Raw genomic sequence first — 20,655 nt, forward strand, 5'->3', positions numbered from 1 at the left:
TACTAAAACTATACTACTGTTCGATAGGTACACTTGCCTACATCGCAATAATAGTTAGTTCAAGAATGAGTAATTATAAATATTTAAAACCTATCACGAAATCACACGATCAAGTGGTAGCTAAGGCGATGGGTTCCTCATGACGTGGAGGGACATCATCAGTAATGTCCTCGGGATCTTCCTCCTCGGTGGACTGGACGAGGCAGTTGGTCGTGATTTTCGTGATGATAGGTTTTAAAAATTTATAAAAGATCGTTCTTGAAACTAACTATTATCACTATGTAGGCAAGTGTACCTACCAAACAGTAGTATAGTTTTAGCAAGGCCGGATTGTCGAACCCAAAGGAACTAAAAGTACTAGTAATGACTGTCTTTTTATTATCTAGCCTAAGAAAAATGGGGTTTTGGTTTAACTAACTAATTATCTAAACTAAGAATTCATAGAAAGTAGAATTGGGGAATTACTTTTGGAAAAACGATTGAATTAAGACAATATCTAAGGAAGAATCCACCTAGACTTCACTTGTTATTCTGACTCCAAATCGGACGATTTATTCATTTAACTTGTTCCGTAGAGATCCCTAAGTTATGTTATTATCCCTATTCAAGACTAATAACGCCTAATCCCTAGATTGAATAATTGAGACTTTTCTCTAATTAACACCCTAGGTTGCATTAACTCGATCTATGGATCCCTTATTAGGTTTCACCCTAATCCCAAGAAAATCTTGTCACCCTATCTCTAGGTGCAATCAACTCCGCTTAATTATGATAAAAGTACTGATGTGGTCTATTCCGCCTCCGCCAAGAGCTTATCTTGAATCGATTCTCGATATCAAAACAAGAATTAAGAACACATAATTAAGAACAAGTTAAATATTTATCATACAATTCGTAAAATAATAACATGATTCGTCTTAGGTTTCATTCCCCTTAGGTATTTAGGGGATTTAGTTCATAACTAAAAAGGAAAACATCTCAAAAGAATAATGAATACAAAACATAAAGAAAACCCAAAACTCCTAAAGGGAAATTGAGGGGAGATCTTCAGTCTTGATGGTGAATTCGGCTTCTGAGATGGATCAATCGGCTTCCCTTGAGCAGTTTCTTGCCTCCTTTTCTCCGTGTCCCCCTTCTTTCTCCTCTTGAGTCTATTTATAGGATTTGGAATGCCCAAAAGCCCTCAAAATTAGCCTTTTCTGAATTGGACTCAACTTGGGCTCGATAGGGACACGCCTGTGTGCGATCACTTCAGGTCGTGCTCGAACCTAGTAGAATGGCATGGCGTGTGTTCTACCCGTGTGAGTCGTGCTTCGATTCTACCAAATTGACATGACTGTGTGGTCTGCCCATGTGAGGAAGTCCATGCCGTGTTGATTTTGTACTTTGGCCCATTTTCTCCATTTTTGGCCCGTTTCTCGTTCCTTTCACTCTTTTATGCTCGCCTAAGAATAAAACATGAAATTAAAGCATTAGGAGCATCGAATTCACCAATTCTAAGGAAAAATCATCCATAAAATGTATGAAGCATGGGGTAAAAATATGTATAAATTACGGTTTATCAGCAGTACTAAGGAGGGTGGTTCCTCAGCGCTTCTCGATCATCCTCATATGTAACATGCTCGAGATGCCCTGTGGTGACATCTAGCTGATGAGAGTGAGGGAGGATGTTTGTGCTCCTGTGTTGAGGAGCCCAAAGTGTCGAGCCAACCAAGTTACGCAGGGGCCAATAGAGATGACTCCCCTCCGATGCCGCTTCGTCTGGTGGCGAATACCAAGGGCAATGAAGTAGGGGAGGTCAAAGATGCGCCCATTCTCCATACTTCATAGAAAGTAGGCATCATGAGTGTTGTCGACACCGATGCTCTCTCGCTAGCCTGTCAAAGTGTGTGCCAAGATGGCGTGTAGGTACCTCAAGGAGGGAGAGAGAGTCGATGCCTTGGAGCGGCTGGTATCGTCGGAAGCTGAGCTGGGGACCAAAGCATCCCAACACTTCGAAGAGGAGTAGTGGATGTGGCGATGGAGGGTGTTGAGCTCGTTTTCTTCCATGAACTCCTCTGTATAAAGGCCAAAAGCGATATTGAACTCGGGCACACTTAACTAGCGGGCTAAACTGTCGAGACAGAACTGGACCGTTCCAGGGTCATCGAAGTTGGCCATGACATCTTAAACATGGAAGGTCGAGCAAAGTTCAAGTGTAAGCTCAAGGTATGTTGGCTCGATGATCGCAAAGAAAAGTTCCCATAGATAGGTTGTCGGGAAGGCTCGGACATCGTCAGCAAGTTGAACTTGTTCAAGCGAGGTCTAGTCAATGCAGCAGCCCACACCTAAAGGTCGTGCCAGAAATATCTGAAAAAGTTCCTCCTGATTTCCTTGTGGAAACTGGAGGAAGGGGTGTCGATTTTCTGAGATGGGACCTAAGGATGACGCTGCTCCTTTTCGCTTCTTCGAGGCGGGAACAACAGTCTTCTTACCACGTGACGATGACATTGTACCTACGTTGAAAAATCGAAACTTAACCAATATGTCCCAAAAATAGCATAGAAGCACAAAACTAAATATGAAGATTTCATGAGACTTACGTAGTGGATGAAGTAAACAAAACTACTAAATGTATCAAGTTATAGTATTATTGGAATAATGTAACAGGAATATGAATGAATGTATATGGGAAGCATAAATTTCATGAAACTAGGAAAAATGAAAAAGTAGAGCATAATAGAGTAACTAAAATGACAAAATTCTTATAAACAAGCAAAAGTATTCTATTGTTCTAACTATGAGAATTCATTTAAAATAAGAAATGGAGCAGAGAAATCATGAACTAAACAAAATATTCAAAGGAGATAGAGAAAAAAGACTAAAAAAATCAAAAAGAAGGAACTTGGGGCATCAAAATTGGTGTTGTAGGCGGCACACGGGCGTGAGGGGTAAGGTGTGTGAAGTTGCAGCGGCTAGGGTTAGGGATTTTTGGGGAGGGAGATGATGAATAGTGAGAGGTTTTTATAGATTTTGGGGCACACGCGAATTTTGAATTTGGGCGTGTCTGACATTCGGCCCACGCCCGTGTTACTCGGGCGTGTGAGTGCACATAGCCGTGTCTCTCTTTGTTCGTTTCTTCCACGCTCGTGTTAACTTCAAAGGTTCGCCCACAGATGATTAGCACGGGTGTGTCGCACACCCGTGCTAGTTTGATAGGTTCTCACACGGTTTCGAGGCACGGGCGTGTCGAACGCCCGTGTTGTTTTGGAAGCTTCACCCACGGCCATGTCACACGACTGTGGCGACTTTATCGTTTCCCGTATTGGAAAAATTTTGCCCTATTTTCGCACGACCTAAGGCACACCCGTGTGCCTGTCCGTGTGGTATTTAGAGAGTCTATGTACCATGATTCGGATAGTACGTTAGATCTTACAAACTCAAATTTAAAGAAATTAATATTGTTAGTGCTCGGGTTGCCTCCCGAAAAGCGCTTATGTATAGTCTAAGCTCGACTTACTTCTCTGGTGCATGATCATGGTAAATCGGGGAGTTTACACTCCTCATCCTTACTATCAATTTTATCAACATACGATTTAAAACGAGTACCATTTACCTTGAACGTGCCAAATTTAGAGTGGTTTACCTCGACTGTACCGTATGGAAAAATACTAATTACCGTAAGAGGGGTTTATTCATTTGGTTCAGAAGTGGCGATTCGAGGATCTGTTGCATCAAGTAGTACTTTGACTCCAAATTTAAGTTGATTTTTGGAGGAATTAAGCTCCTCATGGCGTGGTTTTGGTTTATCGTGTTTTCTCGGTTTATGTGTCTGGCATTCATCTAGCTCATCGATTTGTAACCTTCATTCTTCATGGATAGGTTCTTTGTTGTTGCTTGGCTTATGTATGTTCTTCGAACCTATTTTCTGCAAAGAAGGTTGCACTATATGGTTAGTTTTAGCCAAATGATTTGTACAGTCACCTTCGATTTTTGATGTGTTTTGCAAATTACGGGCTTGAAGCATGATTGTTTTGTCTCCCACACGAAGTGTGAGTTCACCTATTCCAACGTCAATAATTGTTCTGACAGTTGCTAACAAGGGCCTTCCTAAAATTAAGGGGACGTTGTTATCCTCTTCTATGTCTAGAATAACGAAATCAACTGGGAATATAAATTTGTCGATTTTAACGAGTACATCTTCAATAATACCCCTAGGAAATCTGATAGTTTTATCCGCTAATTGAATGCTCATCCTAGTTTGTTTGGGTTTCCCTAGACCTAGTTGTTTAAATAATTTGTAAGGTACAACATTGATACTAGCCCCTAAATTAGCCAACGCATCATTAACATCTAAACTACCAATTAAACAAGAATTGTAAAACTCCCTGGATCTTTTAGTTTGTTAGGCAGCTTATTCTGTAGAATGGCTAAGCAGACCACGTTCAGCTCCACATGCGATGCTTCATCTAATTTCCGTTTAATTACTAAAAGCTCCTTTAAAAACTTGACTGCGTTTGGCATCTGCGAAAGGGCTTCAATAAACGGTAAGTTAATATGTAGTTTCTCTAGAAGTTTAAGGAATTTACCAAATTGTTCGTCTGAGTGGTCTTTCCTTGTCGCATTGGGGTATTGCACGCGAGGTTTATATTCTGTAATCACTGGCTTTGGCTCATTATGGCCTACCTCATCCTTACCTTTGTTTACCACCGTTTCTGGCCTTGGTTCTGCAACTAGCGCTTCCTCATCTTGAATGGCAATCACGTTGAGTTGCTCCCTTGGGTTAGATTCAGTGTTGCTTGCCAGGCTACCTTGTGGTCATTCAGAAATCAACTTGGCGAGTTGTCCAAGCTGAGTTTCAAGCCCCTGGATTGATGCTTTTTGATTTTTGAGTGCGGTCTCAATATTCTAAAAACGAGTTTCTAACACTGAGATGAATTTTGTTAGCATCTCCTCAAGGTTCGATTTTTTCTCTTATTGGTAGGGTGGTTGTTGGAAGCCTGGAGGTGGTGGTCTCTGATTCCCTTGGCCTCCCCGTGAAAATTTTGGGTGGTTCCTCCAACATGCATTGTAAGTATTGCTATAGGGATTGTTTTGAGATCGAGGATTGTTACCTATGCAATTTAACTGTTCGTTCTCATGTTGTGGCCATAAGGTGGGTATTCTGAACTGGTTGATCTGCCTCCACTTGCTTCACATTGCATTACTGGGTGAACCTGTGAAGAACTAAGAAAACCATCAATTTTCTTATTCAAGAGTTCTACCTGTTTTCGTTGGCTTTGTCCTCATGACTTGCCACTGATATTTATTCAGTGACATCTCTCTATAAATTCATAGGCATCTTCAGGTGTCTTATTATTGATGGTTCTGCCAGTAGCTACGTCAACCATTTGTCGAGTCGAAGGATTTAGGCCATTATGAAAGGTTTGAACCTATAGCCAAAGTAGTAACCCATGGTGAGGGCATCTTCTCAAGAGGTCCTTGTATCTCTCCCATGCATCGTAGAGTGTTTCTAAATCCATCTGCACAAAGGAAGAAATATCATTACGTAATTTAGCCGTTTTAGCCGGCGAAAAACATTTGAATAAAAAATTTTTGGTCATTTGTTCCCAAGTAGTGATTGACCCCCGTGGCAATGAGTTCAACCATTGTTTAGCTTTGTTTCTCAATGAAAAAGGGAATAACTGAAGATGAATGGTGTCATCAGAAACGCCATTAATTTTAAATGTTTTACATAGTTCCAAAAAGTTTGCGAAGTGAGCGTTGGGATCCTCGTCCTGCAAGCCATCAAACTGAACAAACTGTTGTATCATTTGCATTGTGTTAGGTTTCAGTTCAAAAGTTTTTGTGGCTACAGCCGGTCTAACTATGCTCGATTCAGTTCCTGTTAAAGAAGGTTTAGCATAATCATACATAGTCTTGTGAGCGAGATTCGATTAACGACAATCGTAGGAGGTAGCGAATTTTCTTGGTTTTCAGCCATCTCCTCGGTTGTGGTTGAAGAACCGTCCTCTTGCTCATCCTTTGTGTATCTTAGGCTTCGCCTTATTCCTCTCCGATTTTTGCGAACTGTGTGGTCGATCTCACCGTCAAAAAGTAGTGGTCCTGACGGGTTTCTTCTGGCCATAAACTAGAAAAGCCTGTCAGAAGGAAATAAGAGAAAAATTAGAAAATAAAATAAAAATTTAAATTGTAATAAAAGTAAAGTGGCTAAAGTAATAAAAATCGAGTTTTCCTAATATCCTAGTTCTCCGGAAACGGTGCCAAAAACTTGATGCATAATATTCGTAACAGGTTTTAAGGATTTATGAATGAAACATTCTTAAGACTAACTTATTATCACAATTAAGGCAAGTGTACCTATCGAAAAGTAGTATAGTTCAGCAAGACCGGATTGTCGAACCCAAAGAAACTACGAGTACTAGTATTTACTTCCTTTTTACTATCTAGCTTGAAATTTAAGAGGTTTGGTTGTCTAAACTAATTACTAACTAATAATGCACAGAAAGAAAAACTTGGGAAAATACTTTGGGGAAAATTCGATTGATTGAGACAATACCTAAGGACAAATCCACCTAGACTTCACTTGTTATTTGACTCTGAATCAGACGATTTATTCATTTGACTTGATCCGTAAAAATCCCTAAGTTATATTATTATCTCTCTCGAGACTAATAACGTCTAACCCTAGGTTGAATAATTAAAATCTCTTTCTAATTAACACCCTAAAATTGCATTAACTCGATCTATGGATTCCTTTATTAGGTTTCACCCTAATCCGAAAAAGTCTTGCCACCCTATCTCTAGGTGCGCAATCAACTCCGCTTAATTATGACAAATTTACTCTTAGAAAGGGTCTATTCCTCCTCTAAATATGAGCTTAACTTGAATCAATATCCTGGAATATCAAAACAAGAATTAAGAACACATAATTAAGAACAAGTCAAATATTTATCATACAATTCAGATAATAATAACAAGATCTGTCTTAGGTTTCATTCTCGTTAGGTATTTAGGGGTTTATTTCATACTTATGAAAGAAAACATCTCAAAAGCATAAAGATAACAAAACATAAGAAAACCCAAAACTCCTTAAGGAACTTGAAGGGAGATCGCAAGTCTTGATTATGAATCCGGCTCTTGAGATGGATCAATCGGCTTTCCCTGAGTAATTCCTTGCTTCCTCCTCTGCATCCCCCTTTCCTAAGTGCCTCCTCAAGTGTTTAAATAGGCTTTGGAATGCCTAAGAGCCCTCAAAATTGGTCTTTCCCGAATTGGACTAAACTTGGGTTCTGCAAGGACACGTCCCTGTACGATTACTGAAGGTCGTGGTCAATGCTGTTAAATGGGCACGGGCATATGATCCACCTGTGTAAGTCGTGCTTCGATCCTACCAAACTAACACACCCATGTGACACGGCTGTGTGAGGAAGTCCAGGCCGTGTTGTTTTCCCATGTAGGTCCATTTTCTCCATTTTCGGCTCGTTTCTCGCTCTTTTTACTCTCTTATACTCTCCTAAGTATAAAACATGAAATTAAAGGATTAGGAGCATCGAATTCACCAAATCTAAGGAGAAACCATCCATAAATGCGTTAGGCATGGGGTAAAAATATGTATAAATTACGGTTTATCAGGCCTGAATCCTTCGACTAGATAGATGATTGACGCAGTTGCTGGAGGAACTATCAATAATAAGACACCTGAGGATGCTTATGAATTCATAGAAGAGATGTCACTGAATAATTATCAATGGCAATTCATGAGGACAAATCCGACGAAAGCAGCCAGTATTTTTAACGTCGATTCGGTCACCATGCTCTCTAATCAGGTAGAACTTCTAAATAGAAAAATTGACGGTTTTCTTGGTTCTTCACAGGTTCACCCAGTAATGCAGTGTGAAGCAAGTGGAGGTGGATCAAGCAATTCAGAATACCCACCCTATGGCCACAACATAGAGAACGAGAAGTTAAATTACATGGGTAATAATCCTCGATCTCAAAATAATCCTTATAGTAACACTTACAATGCAGGATTGAAGAACCACCCAAATTTCTCATGGGGAGGCCAAGGTAATCAGAGACCACCACCCCCTCCAGGCTTTCAACAACCACAGTACCAGTAGGAAAAGAAGCCAAACCTTAAGGAGATGCTAACAAAATTCATCTCGGTGTCAAAAACTCATTTTCAGAATATCGAGACAGCACTTTAGAATCATCAAGCATCAATCCAAGGGCTCGAAACTCAGATAGGCCAGCTCGCTAAATTGATATCTGAACGACCACAAGGTAGCCTACCGAGTAACACTGAATCTAACCCAAGGGAGCAGCTCAATACAATTACCATTCAAGATGAGGAAAGGTTAGTTGCACCTGAACCAGAACTGAGGCAAGAAACTGTGGTAAGTAAAGATAAAGGTGAGTTGGACCACAATGACCAAATACAGGTAAGTAAAGTGTACAAACCACATGTACCATACCCAAATGCGACAAGGAAAGACCACTTAGACGAACAATTCGGTAAATTCCTTAAACTTTTAAATAAATTACATATTAACTTACCGTTTATTGAAGCTCTTTCGCAGATGTCGAACGCAGTCAAATTTTTAAAAGAGCTTTTAGCAAATAAGTGGAAGTTAGATGAGGCATCGCATGTGGCGTTAAATGCAGTTTGCTCAGCCATACTACAGAATAAGCTGGCAAACAAACTGAAGGATCCACGGAGTTTTACGGTTCCTTATTTAATTGGTAGCTTAGATGTTAATAATGCTTTGGCTAATTTAGGGGCTAGTATCAATGTCATGCCTTATAAAATGTTTAAACAACTAGGTCTTGGGAAACCCAAACAAACTAGGATGAGCATTCAATTGGCCGATAAAACTATGAGATTTCCTAGGGGTATTATTGAAGACGTACTTGTTAAAATTGACAAATTTATATTCCAAGTTGATTTCGTTGTTCTAGACATAGAGGAGGATAGTATCATGCCTTTAATTTTAAGGAGGCCTTTTTTTAGCAACTACTAGAAAAATAATTGATGTTGGCACAGGTGAACTCACACATCGTGTGGGAGACGAAACAATCACCCTTCAAGCTCGTAATTCGAGTAACACATAGAAAATTGAAGGTGGTTGTATAAATCATACTATTAAACCGGATCATGTGGTGAAACCTTCCTGGTAGGAAACACATTCAAAGAACACACATGAGCCATGTTCGAGTAACGACAAAGGACCTATCTATGAAGAACGAAGGCTACAACTCGAGGAATTAGATGAATGGCGGACACATAACTGAGGACACACGATAAACCAAAACCACACCATGACGAGCTCAATATCTCACCAAATCAACTTAAGGTTTGAGACAAAGTTCTATTAGATGCAGCAGACCCTCGTATTGCCACTTCTGAACCTAACAGAGTAATCCCTCTTATGGTACTCAACATTTTCCCATATGGTACATGTAGACACTCAATTTTTCCCGGGCCTAGAAATAAGTTCAAAAAAAAATAAAAATAAAAATAAAACAAAGTCCAAGTCCAGTACAAAATTACAAACATATAATTTGGCCCAATCGAAATGGCCCATTACTTGAAAAGATTTAAGGTCCATCTATAAGCTTGACTCATATAGAAATATAATCTTTAAGGATATGCAATCTTAGATATGATATGCAATCTTAGATATGATACAATCTTAGATATGATATGCAATCTTGAAGATATGATCTTGTAATCTTGGAGATTTAATTTGTAGATATCCTTTAATCTTAACCGTTGATGTAATTGATCTGTACCGTTGGATTTGGGGAGGCTCAACTATAAATAGAGGCCTCTCCCTTCATTGTAACACACTTGAGTTTTGGGAAGCAATAAGAATTCTTGAGAGCATTCACTCAAATTTCTCTCCCTCTTGCGTTCTTACTCTCTGTGGTTTGTTCTTATTTTATTCTTCGTCTATCTTAGTTTTTCAACCCTTTTTTTCTATTTTAATTTCTTCATTTTTCAAATATGTATATTTATTCCTATCTTTTATACATTTGATTATGTATTTTATATATTATAATATTTAACCGTTTTATATAGTTTATCTTCAAATATATATTTTCTATGCATGTATATATATTATATTATCATTTCATGTATTTTGAACTATTGCATTATATTTTTATAATTTGTAAATTTTCTATTTATTCATTTTTTTAGTGTATGTCATTTATCTTATTTGTGCATAGTTTCATTTTTTATATGCTATGTTTAATTATTTCTTTTATGTGCTATTTTATGATATATATTGTTGTATAATTTTTGCATGTATTATGTTTTTCTTTTAGTTTACTCATGTTTTTATTTGTTTATTATCTTATATTTACCCTAGTATGATTTTTTCATTAAACGTATGTTCATGTTATTTAATTTTGTCTTAATGATATTATTTATGTTTGTATGGAAATGTTAGAATATTTTGTACATCTATGCTTCATGATGCATTAATATGTCATCCTAAAACGTCATTTAAAATAATATTCCAAGGTTTTTTTTTTAAAAAAAATAAATAAAAGGCAATGCCTGATGTTTGGAAACTTCGAGAAAGGTAGTGCCCTAACTTACTTGGTTGCGACTTTTCTCGTTCAATTCAAATAGTCAAGCACCCTTCTAAGTGATTTTGAGTTTTCAAAACTTAAACAATTAGTTCGAGATTTCAAAACATAGAGCCTTAACTTACTGGATATGGCGTTTTTTTGTTTTCAGATAGAAATTTTCGAAAGATGAGCTTAGTTTCGAAGGTTTTAAAATGTTGCGTCCTAACTTACTGGATGTGATGTATTGACTCGTTTAAAATAAGTGAGCCTTAATTTTCAAAATTGAGACATTCTAATTAAAAGAGGCTTGCATCTTAAAACTTTCAAATTTCCGACATTAAAGAACTTGATAATCAATTAGGTACCAATTTTTGGGCGTTACGAGGGTGCTAACCCTTCCTCGTACGTAACCGAATCCCGAATCCGTTTTCTCGACTTTTGTAGACCAAAATTAATGTTTTAAAACAAAACATTTTATAAGGTGATCCAATCACACCTAAAAAGATTGGTGGCGACTCCTGTTTTCATTTTTCTTAAAGTCAATTCCCATTTTCTAAAACTCAATTTAAAAAATTGGATTCGGCAGTACAGTCAAGGTAATTCATCCCAAATTCGACACTTTTAAGGTAAACAGTACTCATCTTAAACCTTATTTTGATAAAATTGATAGCAGGGATAAGGAGTGTGAACTCCTCGCATCACCATGACCATGCAACAGAAAGGTAAGTCAAGCTTAGACTATAAATAAATGTTTCACGAGAGGCAACCCGAGCACTGACAATGTTAACTTCTTTAAAATTTTAGTTTTTAACATCTAATCACTAACTGAGTCATTGAAACACAGGTTTTCTAATCCACACGGGCGTGCCTTAGGTCGTGCTCACACTACGGGAGGAGACATGATCGTGCGATACAGCCGTGTGAAAACAGGGCAAAATTTTTCCTTATCACGAGATGCGATAAGTTGCCATGGCTGTGCGACGTGGCCGTGGGCGAATCTGTCAAACCAACATGGGCGTGTGACACGCCCGTGTCTATAAACCGTGGTTGAAATTGAGAATTTAGCACGGGCGTAGGAGAAGTGAACAAAGCAGAACACGGCCGTGTGACACGGCCATGTGCACCCACACGCTTAAGGAACACGGGTACGGGCCGAATGCCAAACGCGCCCAAATTTAAAGAATCGAGAAACACACGGGTAAAAATTAGGGCACACGGGCGTGCCCTACAGTCGTATGCCCAAAATCTATATATACCCCTCACTATTTATCACCCCCTTCCCCAAAATTCCTAACCCTAGCTGCTTTAACTTCACACGCCCTACCTGCCACGCCCGTGCGCCGACCACAGCACCACCTTCGACGACCCAAAGCTCCTCCCTCTTGCGTTTGTTCACTTTTTTTCCCTCTATTCTCTTTATTCTTTAACTTATTTCATGATATTTTGTTTTATTTTGAGTAATTAATCATCGTTATAATGATAGAATACTTATTCTCTTTGTTAAGAAATTTTCCATGTTAGTCAATACATTTTGCTACATTCATTAATTTTTCTTGTTTCCATAGATTTCATGTTTACCCACACCATATTTCATAGTTATCAAACCCACATGCATTCGCTCACTAGATATTTTCATAGTCCTATTCATAGTAATGACTTAATATATCTTATTGGGTTTTTTTTTAAGCATAATTGTTCTTTGGTACATGACTTCTATGAAGTATCTTTATTTGTTTTACCATGCATATTTTTCCATGCTATTGTTGGAGAGTAATTTTATTTTTATTTCGTCTTGCCATTGTAGGTATACTATGTCAACCTCACATGGAAAGAAGACCGCCATCCCCTCTTCGAAGAAAAAAAAAAGGAGTAGTGTCATCCTCGGGTCCTACCACTGAGATCCGTCACCCTTTCCTCCAGTTTCCCTTGGGACCCTAGAAGGAACTATTTCAGATATTATGGGCCCGACTCCTAGGTATGGGCCGCTGCATTGACTAGGCCGCACTTGAACAAATTCAAATGGCTGACGCGGTCTGAGCCCTCTTAACGACTGAACCGTGGGGGCTCTTCTTTGAGATCATCGAGCCGACATTCCTCGAGCTCACAATGGAACTCTGCTCGACTTTCCATCTTCAAGTCGTCATGATTGTAATATCCTGATTTTGGGCCTAGTCGAAATAGTGGTTTTGTGACCACAAAATCCGATATAGAAATAATTATTTTATGATTATTTTAAGGTCTATGATATGATTGCATGATTGTGTGAAAATTTCGTGAAGAAATTTTATGCATAAAGTGCTTAATTTGAAATTTGGGACTAAATTGAATAAATTGCAAAACTTGTGTTCTAGAAGTATTTTGCTTAAAATTGAATTAGATTATTAATTAGAGGTCCTTAAAGAGTAATTTTACCAATTTCTAAGTCTATGGACAAAATTGGACATGGATGGAATTTTGGAAAGTTTAGTAGTAAGGGCATTTTGGTCATTTAGGGGTAAAATGAATTAAAATACAAAATTAAAAGCCAATTTTGCTCATCTTCAACCCCATGGCCGAATATAGTAAGGAGAAACCATGGCTAGGGTTTTCAAGCTTCCAAGCTCGATTGTAAGTCCGTTCTAGCCTCGTTTTCAATGATTTTTACATTTTGGAGTCCGTAGCTCGATTTAGCTTATGCTAGCAATAATTTAACCTAGGGTTTATATTTGGAAAAATACCCATAGGTGAAATTTGTGTATTTTAGTGTTTTATGATAGAATATGAGGTTTTAAATTATGTTAGACAACTTGTGCTACTCGGTTTTAAGTGAAAAGCGAGCAAAAGGGCTTAATCGGTAAAAATACCTAATAGTCATAAGTACATGTTAGAGTGAGAATTTGATGTTGCCATAGAAGGAAAAATGATCAGCATGTCATAAAACATAAGAAAATAGGCTGAATTTTAATTTACGAGCTTTGGGGCAAAAGTGTAAATATGCAAAAGTTTAGGGCAAAATTGTAATTTTTCCAAAATATGATTTTGGGTCAATTTGAATAATGTGAGTCCTAATTAGACTATATTTTAAATGATAGAGCAAGGAAACTTGAAATTGGGCTAAAATGGGGAAAATACCAAGTTGTGGACGAAATGGTAAAATAGCCATTTTAGCATACGAGGTAAGTTCATATGTAAATGTTGGTAACATAGTTATTATTTTAAATGTTTTAATGTTTTTAAATGATATGATAATTATTATGAAATATTATACTTGTGATAATTGTTTGATAATATGTCAAATTATATGATATACTTGGAAAATGTGAAATACTACCGAGTATCGATATCGGCATTCCGTAGAAGATGGTTGAGACACATGATTGGGAAAAAGGTCCGTTGAACCTTAGGAATGGATTAGGATACAAGTGACATGTCACTGGGATATTTGGGTATCCGAACTCGTTGAGTTGAGTCCGAGTTCACTTATGGATGCGAGCGTCCGAACTCGTTGAGTTGAGTCCGAGTTCGTGAGATGTAACTAGGCATCCGAACTCGTTGAGTTGAGTCCGAGTTCACTTATGGATCTGAACGCCGAGCTCGTTGAGTTGAGTCCAAGTTCACTTATGGGCGGGTTACATGGTAGCTTGGCTACATATGTGGCACTTATGTGCAAACTTTCCATGTATCCGAATTATATTCGATGTGTTCAACGGGTAAAGTTCTACTCAAATGGAGGAATACTCAAGATGAAAGGGACGTATTGGTAAGTGTTGTGAAATGGATACTTTGAATAGGTATGTACTTAACCCTCGGGTTGAAAACTCGATATAACAACAATATGGTAAGATGATAAATGAAAAGGTGATATGAATGTCTTGGTGATGATTATGCAAATGATGTTTTATGTTTGCTTATATGGTTATGTTACTTGCTATTTGCATGTGAGCTTACTAAGCATTTATGCTTACTCCTCCTTTTCATTCCTTGTAGTGTTGACAAGCCAGCTCGGAAATCGGAAGCGGTCGGAGGCACGCTCACACTATCCGTATACCATCTTGGCGTAATGGCTTGTATATTTTGAGTATGGCATGTATAGCATTATAATCATTTTGTATATATGGTCTTATGATATGGTTATTGAGTGGTATGGAAATAGAAATGCTTGGTAATGATTAGCCATTGGAATGGCTAATCATGATCATATTTGGTATTATGTATGTCAAATTGCTAGCTAATCCATGGAAACCATGAAATAGGTAAAATTTACCATAAAATAGATTCAGACAGCAGCAGTGACGTGAGTTTAAAAATCACTAAAATAGTAGAAATGGAATTAAATAATGAATAAGTTATGTATTCGAAGCTTGATGAGTCTATTTTCATATGGAATAAGCGATACAGGTATATGAGCTATATTTTATGAGATGTTTAAATTTTTGTGAAACAGGGCCAGAGCGATTTCTGGATCCCCTGTTCTGACTTTGGAAATTCACCATAAATTTTACAAAGATAATTAGAAATCACGCTTTATATGTACAGATTCCTTATTGAGTCTAGTTTTATTAGAGATAAACGGCATAGTCATTGAAGCTCTGTACAGGGAGATATCTGATTCGTAATACACAGAGGTCAGAGTAGTTGAACCCTGAAATAGGGAGACTTTAACTAATAAACTGTACTAATTGGCCCAACCAAAATTCTAGAAAAAATTAGTAGATATATATATGAGTCTAGTTTCAGGAAAAATTTACAGAATTGGATTTCGAGTTTCGTAACTCGAGATATGATTTTAAAGCGACTGTGATGCAGTTAGCCAGCTTGTCTGGAAATTTTAAAATGAATTGTATGAGTTTGTTTAATTAATGAATTAAGTCCGTTAACACCTCGTGTTCGACTCCGGAAACGGTCTCGGGTACGGGGTGTTACAATGACAAACTTCGACGATCCTGGAACGATCCAGTTCTGCCTTGGTGGTTTAGTGTGCCAGTTGAGCGTACTGGAGTTCAGAATTGAACTACGGCTGTATACGGAGGAGTTCATGGACGACAATGAACTCGACACCCTTCATCGCTACATCCACTACTCTCCCTCAAAGTGCTGGAAGGACCTCGTTCCTACCTCAGCCACCTATGATCCTAGCCGCTCTAAGGTATTAGCCCTCACCCCATCCTTGTGATATCTACACGCCATCTTGGCCCACACTCTGACAAGACAGTGAGAGAGCACCGTCATCGTAAACACTCACGACGCCTATTTCTTGTAGAACATGGCGAATGGGCACGTCTTCGACCTTGCCTATTTTATTACCCTCGCCATCCGCCATCAGACGGAGCGGCATAGGAGAGGAGTCATCTCTATCGAGCCCTATGTGACTCGATTGGCTCAGCATTTTGGGCTCCTCAACATAGCGGCACAATCATTCTCTCTCACTCTTATCTGCCAGATGTCCCCACAGGGTATCTCGAGCATGCTACATATGAGGATGATTGAGAAACGACGTGGAACCTACCCTCCTCAGTACTGCCTCGTCCAGTCCACCAATGAGGAGGACCCAGAGGACATTATTGATGATGTCCCTCCACGTCATGAGGACCCACCGTCTCACCCACCACCCATCCATCATCCAGTTTATGCGGCGGCCTCATACTCTGACATCTCTGAGTGCCTTACTCGATTTGAGCAGCAGTGTTTTCAGCGCTTTGATCACATTGATGTTACTCTTCATCAGATTTGTCAACACCTTCACATCTCATCGCCACCACCACCTCACGAACCATCCGGCGATGACGATGTTTAAGACATTTTTATTTTTTTATTTTTATTTCCACTTTTATCTTTATTTATCTTCTCTAAGTACTTTTTATTTTATTTTCCTTTAATATTATTTTAATTTTAGGTTCTATAATTTTTATTGAATAATTTATAATTTTGGCTATTTCATTACGAGTAATTATGCTTCCTTACATTTCCTAAAGAGTTCTTGATTTTATCGCAATTATAAAGAGATCCAAAGCTCATCATCACTTAGGAACTAAAAACTCCATTGGAAAAGGTTCTCCGCGACTTCCATGTCCTACTCGACCACGACCATAGCTACTACTAGATATAATATTCTTTTGGTGCAAGACTTATGGACTAATAAACCTATACCACCACCGGAGTATCCTCCTCCACTCTTATCATTGCCTTGGCTGATTATTCTCCATAAGGAGTTCATTCATCATTCAAGAAGTTTCACTTATCTTATGATTATATATCTATATTTTTCAATATATCTATCTTTGTACATTGATGGCAATGTACATCTTCAGTGTGAGGGGTCTTTTATATCATTATCAAAAATCCCTGAATTTTGTCTTGTTCTCATGTGATCTTCTCATACCACTATTAGAATGAATTTTGATTAAGTTATGATTTTTATTGATATGTCATGAATTAAAACATAGGCATTTATATATTAGTCGTTTACACTTTAAGACATTAGGGAATCAAGCATGATAAGTTGATTATTGAGAATTAAAATTTTTTAGGTTGTTTCCCCAAGTTTAGATATTATCTTGAGTTGAAATTCAAAAGTTTAAACATTAAAAAGCCATAATTTTTGTAAGATCTTGAGCCTTCAGAGCATATGTTATTTCTTCCATGCTCACTTTTATTATGAGTGCGTCAGTATTGATTTGTTACTCTAGAACTTGCTTGATTATGCATGTCAAGACCACACCATTTGATTTGATATGTCGAGATGATAAAGGCACTCGGGTTTAACCTACTCACTCCACAAAAGCCTACCTTCATAATTAACCCTTAGTGAACCCATTTGAGCCTAACAATCCATTAATTGATTTACCCTCAATATTAACTGATGACCGTAATTTATACATGTTTTTATCCCATGCTTAGCACATTTATGGATGGTTTCTCCTTAGATTTGGTGAATTTGATGCTCCTAATTCTTTAATTTCATGTTTTATACTTAGGTGAGCATAGGAGAGTAAAAAGAGCAAGAAACGGGCTGAAAACAAACAAAATAGACCCATATGGGAAATCAACACGGCCTGGACTTCCTCACACGGGCGTGTCACACAGCCGTGTCCCTTTGGCAGGATCGAAGCACGACTTACACGGGTAGACTACACACCCATGCCTATTCAGCAGCCTTGACCATAGGCTGGAGTAATCGCACACGGGCATGTCCCTGCCGAGCCCAAGTATAACCCTATTCAGAAAAGACCAATTTTGAGGGCTCTTAGGCATTCTAAAGTCTATTTAAACACCTGATGAGGCACTTAGGAAAGGAGAAGCAGAGGAGGAGGCAAGGAATTACTCAAGGGAAGCCAATTGGTCCATCTCAGAGACCAGATTCATCATCAAGACTGGAGATCTCCTTTCAATTTCCATTCAGGGGTTTTGGGTTTTCTTTATATTTTGTATTCATTATTCTTCTAAGATGTTTTCTTCTATAATTATTAACTAAACCCCCTAAATACCTAAAGGGAATGAAACCTAAGACAGATCTTGTTATTATTATCTGAATTGTACGATAAATATTTGACTTGTTCTTAATTATGTATTCAGAGGAGAAATAGACCCTGTCTAAGAGTAAATTTGTCATAATTAAACGGAGTTGATTGCACGCCTAGAGATAGGGTGATAAGATTTTTCCGGATTAGGGTGAAACATAATAAAGGGATCCATGGATCGAGTTAATGCAACACTAGGTGTTAATTAGAAAGAGATTTCAATTAATCAACTTAGGGTTAGACGTTATTAGTCTTGAGACAGATAATAATATAACTTAGGATTTCTACGGATCAAGTCAAATGAATAAACCGTCTGATTCAGAGTCAAATAACAAAGTAAAGTCTAGGTGGATTTTTCCTTGGGTATTGTCTTAATCAATCGAGTTTTCCCAAAAGCTTTTTTCCAATTTTCTCTCTGTGCACTCTTAGTTTAGTTAATTATTTTAGATAAACAAATCCCTTAATTTTTAGGCTAGATAATAAAAAGAAATTAATTACTAGTACTCTTGGTTCCTTTGGGTTCGACAATCCGGTCTTGCTAAAGCTATACTACTGTTCGATAGGTGCACTTGCCTTTATCGTGATAATAGTTAGTTTCAAGAACGATTAAGTCTAAATATTTAAAACCTGTCGCGAATATCACGTATCAAGTTTTTGGTGTCGTTGCCGGGGAACTAGGATATTAGGAACACTCGATTTTTATTACTTTACCATTTTACTTTTATTGCAATTTAAATTTTTATTTTCTTTCCTAATTCTTGATTTATTTTCTTCTGACAGGTTTTTCTAGTTTATGAGTAGAAGAAACCCATCAGGACCGTTACTATTTGATAGTGAGATCGATCACACAGTTCGCAGAAACTGAAGAGAAATAAGGCGAAGCTTAAGATACACAGAGGAAGAGTAAGATGACGATATTTCAACCACAACCGAGGAGATGGCTGAAAACCAAGAAAATCTGCTACCTCCTGTGATTGCTGCTTATCAGAATCCTGCTCCACGTATTATGTATGATTATGCTAAACCTTCTTTAACAAGAAATGAATCGAGCATAGTTAGGCCTGCTGTTGCTGCCAATAATTTTGAACTGAAACCTAACACTATTCAAATGATCCAACAGTTTGTTCAGTTTGATGGTTTGTAGGACGAGGATCCCAACGCTCACTTGGAAAACTTCTTAGAATTTTGCGACACTTTTAAAATCAATGGTGTTTTTGATGATGCCATTCGCCTTTGGTTGTTTCCCTTTTCGTTGAGGAATAAGGCTAAACAATGGTTGAACTCGTTACCACGAGGGTCAATCACTACTTGGGAACAAATGACCGAAAAGTTTTTACAAAAATATTTTCCACCGGCTAAAATAGCCAAATTATGTAATGATATCTCTTCTTTTGTGCAGATGGATTTAAAAACACTCTACGATGCATGGGAGAGATACAAGGACCTTTTAACATCATAGGTTACCACTTTGGCTATAGGTTCAAATGTTTCATAATGGCCTCAATCCTTCAACTCGACAATTGATCAACGCAGCCGCTGGTGGAACCATCAATAATAAGACACTTGAAGATGCTTATGAATTTATAGAAGAGATGTCACTAAATAATTATCAGTGGTATAGAAGAGATGTTATTGAATAATTATCAGTGGCAAGTCATGAGGATAAAGCCAACGAAAACTGTTGGCGTTTTTAACGTTGATTCGGTCACCATGCTCTCTAATTAGGTAGAACTTTTGAATAGAAAAATTGACGGTTTTCTTGGTTCTTCACAGGTTCACCTAGTAATGCAGTGCGAAACAAGTGGAGGTGGATCAAGCAATCCAGATTACCTACCCTATGGCCACAACATGGAGAACGAACAATTAAATTACATGGGTAATAATCCTCGATCTCAAAATAATCCTTATAGTAATACTTACAATGCAGGTTGGAGGAACCACCCAAATTTCTCATGGGAGGCCAAGGGAATCAGCGACCACCACCACCTCCAATCTTCCAACAACCACCTTACCAACAAGAGAAAGAGCCAAACCTTGAGGAGATGCTAACAAAATTCATCTCGGTGTCAAAAACTCATTTTCAGAATACTAAGACAGCACTTAAAAATCAACAAGCATCGATTCAAGGGCTCGAAACTCAGATAGGATGGCTCGCCAAACTAATTTCTGAAAGATCACCAGGAAGTCTACCTAGTAACACTGAACCCAACCCAAAAGAGCACGTGAAAGTAGTTACACTAAGGAGTGGGAAAGTGTTAGCTGAATCTGAAAAGAAGCCACTACAAGAAGCTGACAGAAAGGAGGTCGAACCCGAAAACAATGACAATCTAATGCCAAATGAATATAAACCACCAATCCCATACCCAACAAAGTTGAAGAAAGACCGCATGGATGCACAATTCGGTAAATTTCTTAAACTTTTTAAACTACTGCATGTTAACTTACCTTTTGTTGAAGTTATATAGCAGATGCCTACATATGAAAAATTTTTAAAAGAGCTTCTAACAAACAAAAAGAAGTTTGAAGACTTATCTACAGTGGAACTTAATGAGGAATGCTCCGCCATACTCTAAAATAAACTGCCAACCAAACTGAAAGA

The 20,655-nt window shown here is 38.0% G+C and overlaps 1 non-coding gene across 1 annotated transcript; it reads left to right on the top strand.

Annotated features, from left to right (window-relative positions):
* The first annotated feature begins 5,427 nt into the window (after positions 1-5,427).
* Positions 5,428-5,534, top strand: LOC128280139 (small nucleolar RNA R71). Its single transcript, XR_008270321.1, has one exon. It is a non-coding gene; the product is annotated as a small nucleolar RNA R71 (small nucleolar RNA).
* Positions 5,535-20,655: the final 15,121 nt, after the last annotated feature.

The sequence above is a fragment of the Gossypium arboreum genome, chromosome 8 (assembly GCF_025698485.1).
Source record: "Gossypium arboreum isolate Shixiya-1 chromosome 8, ASM2569848v2, whole genome shotgun sequence".
NCBI lineage: Eukaryota > Viridiplantae > Streptophyta > Magnoliopsida > Malvales > Malvaceae > Gossypium > Gossypium arboreum.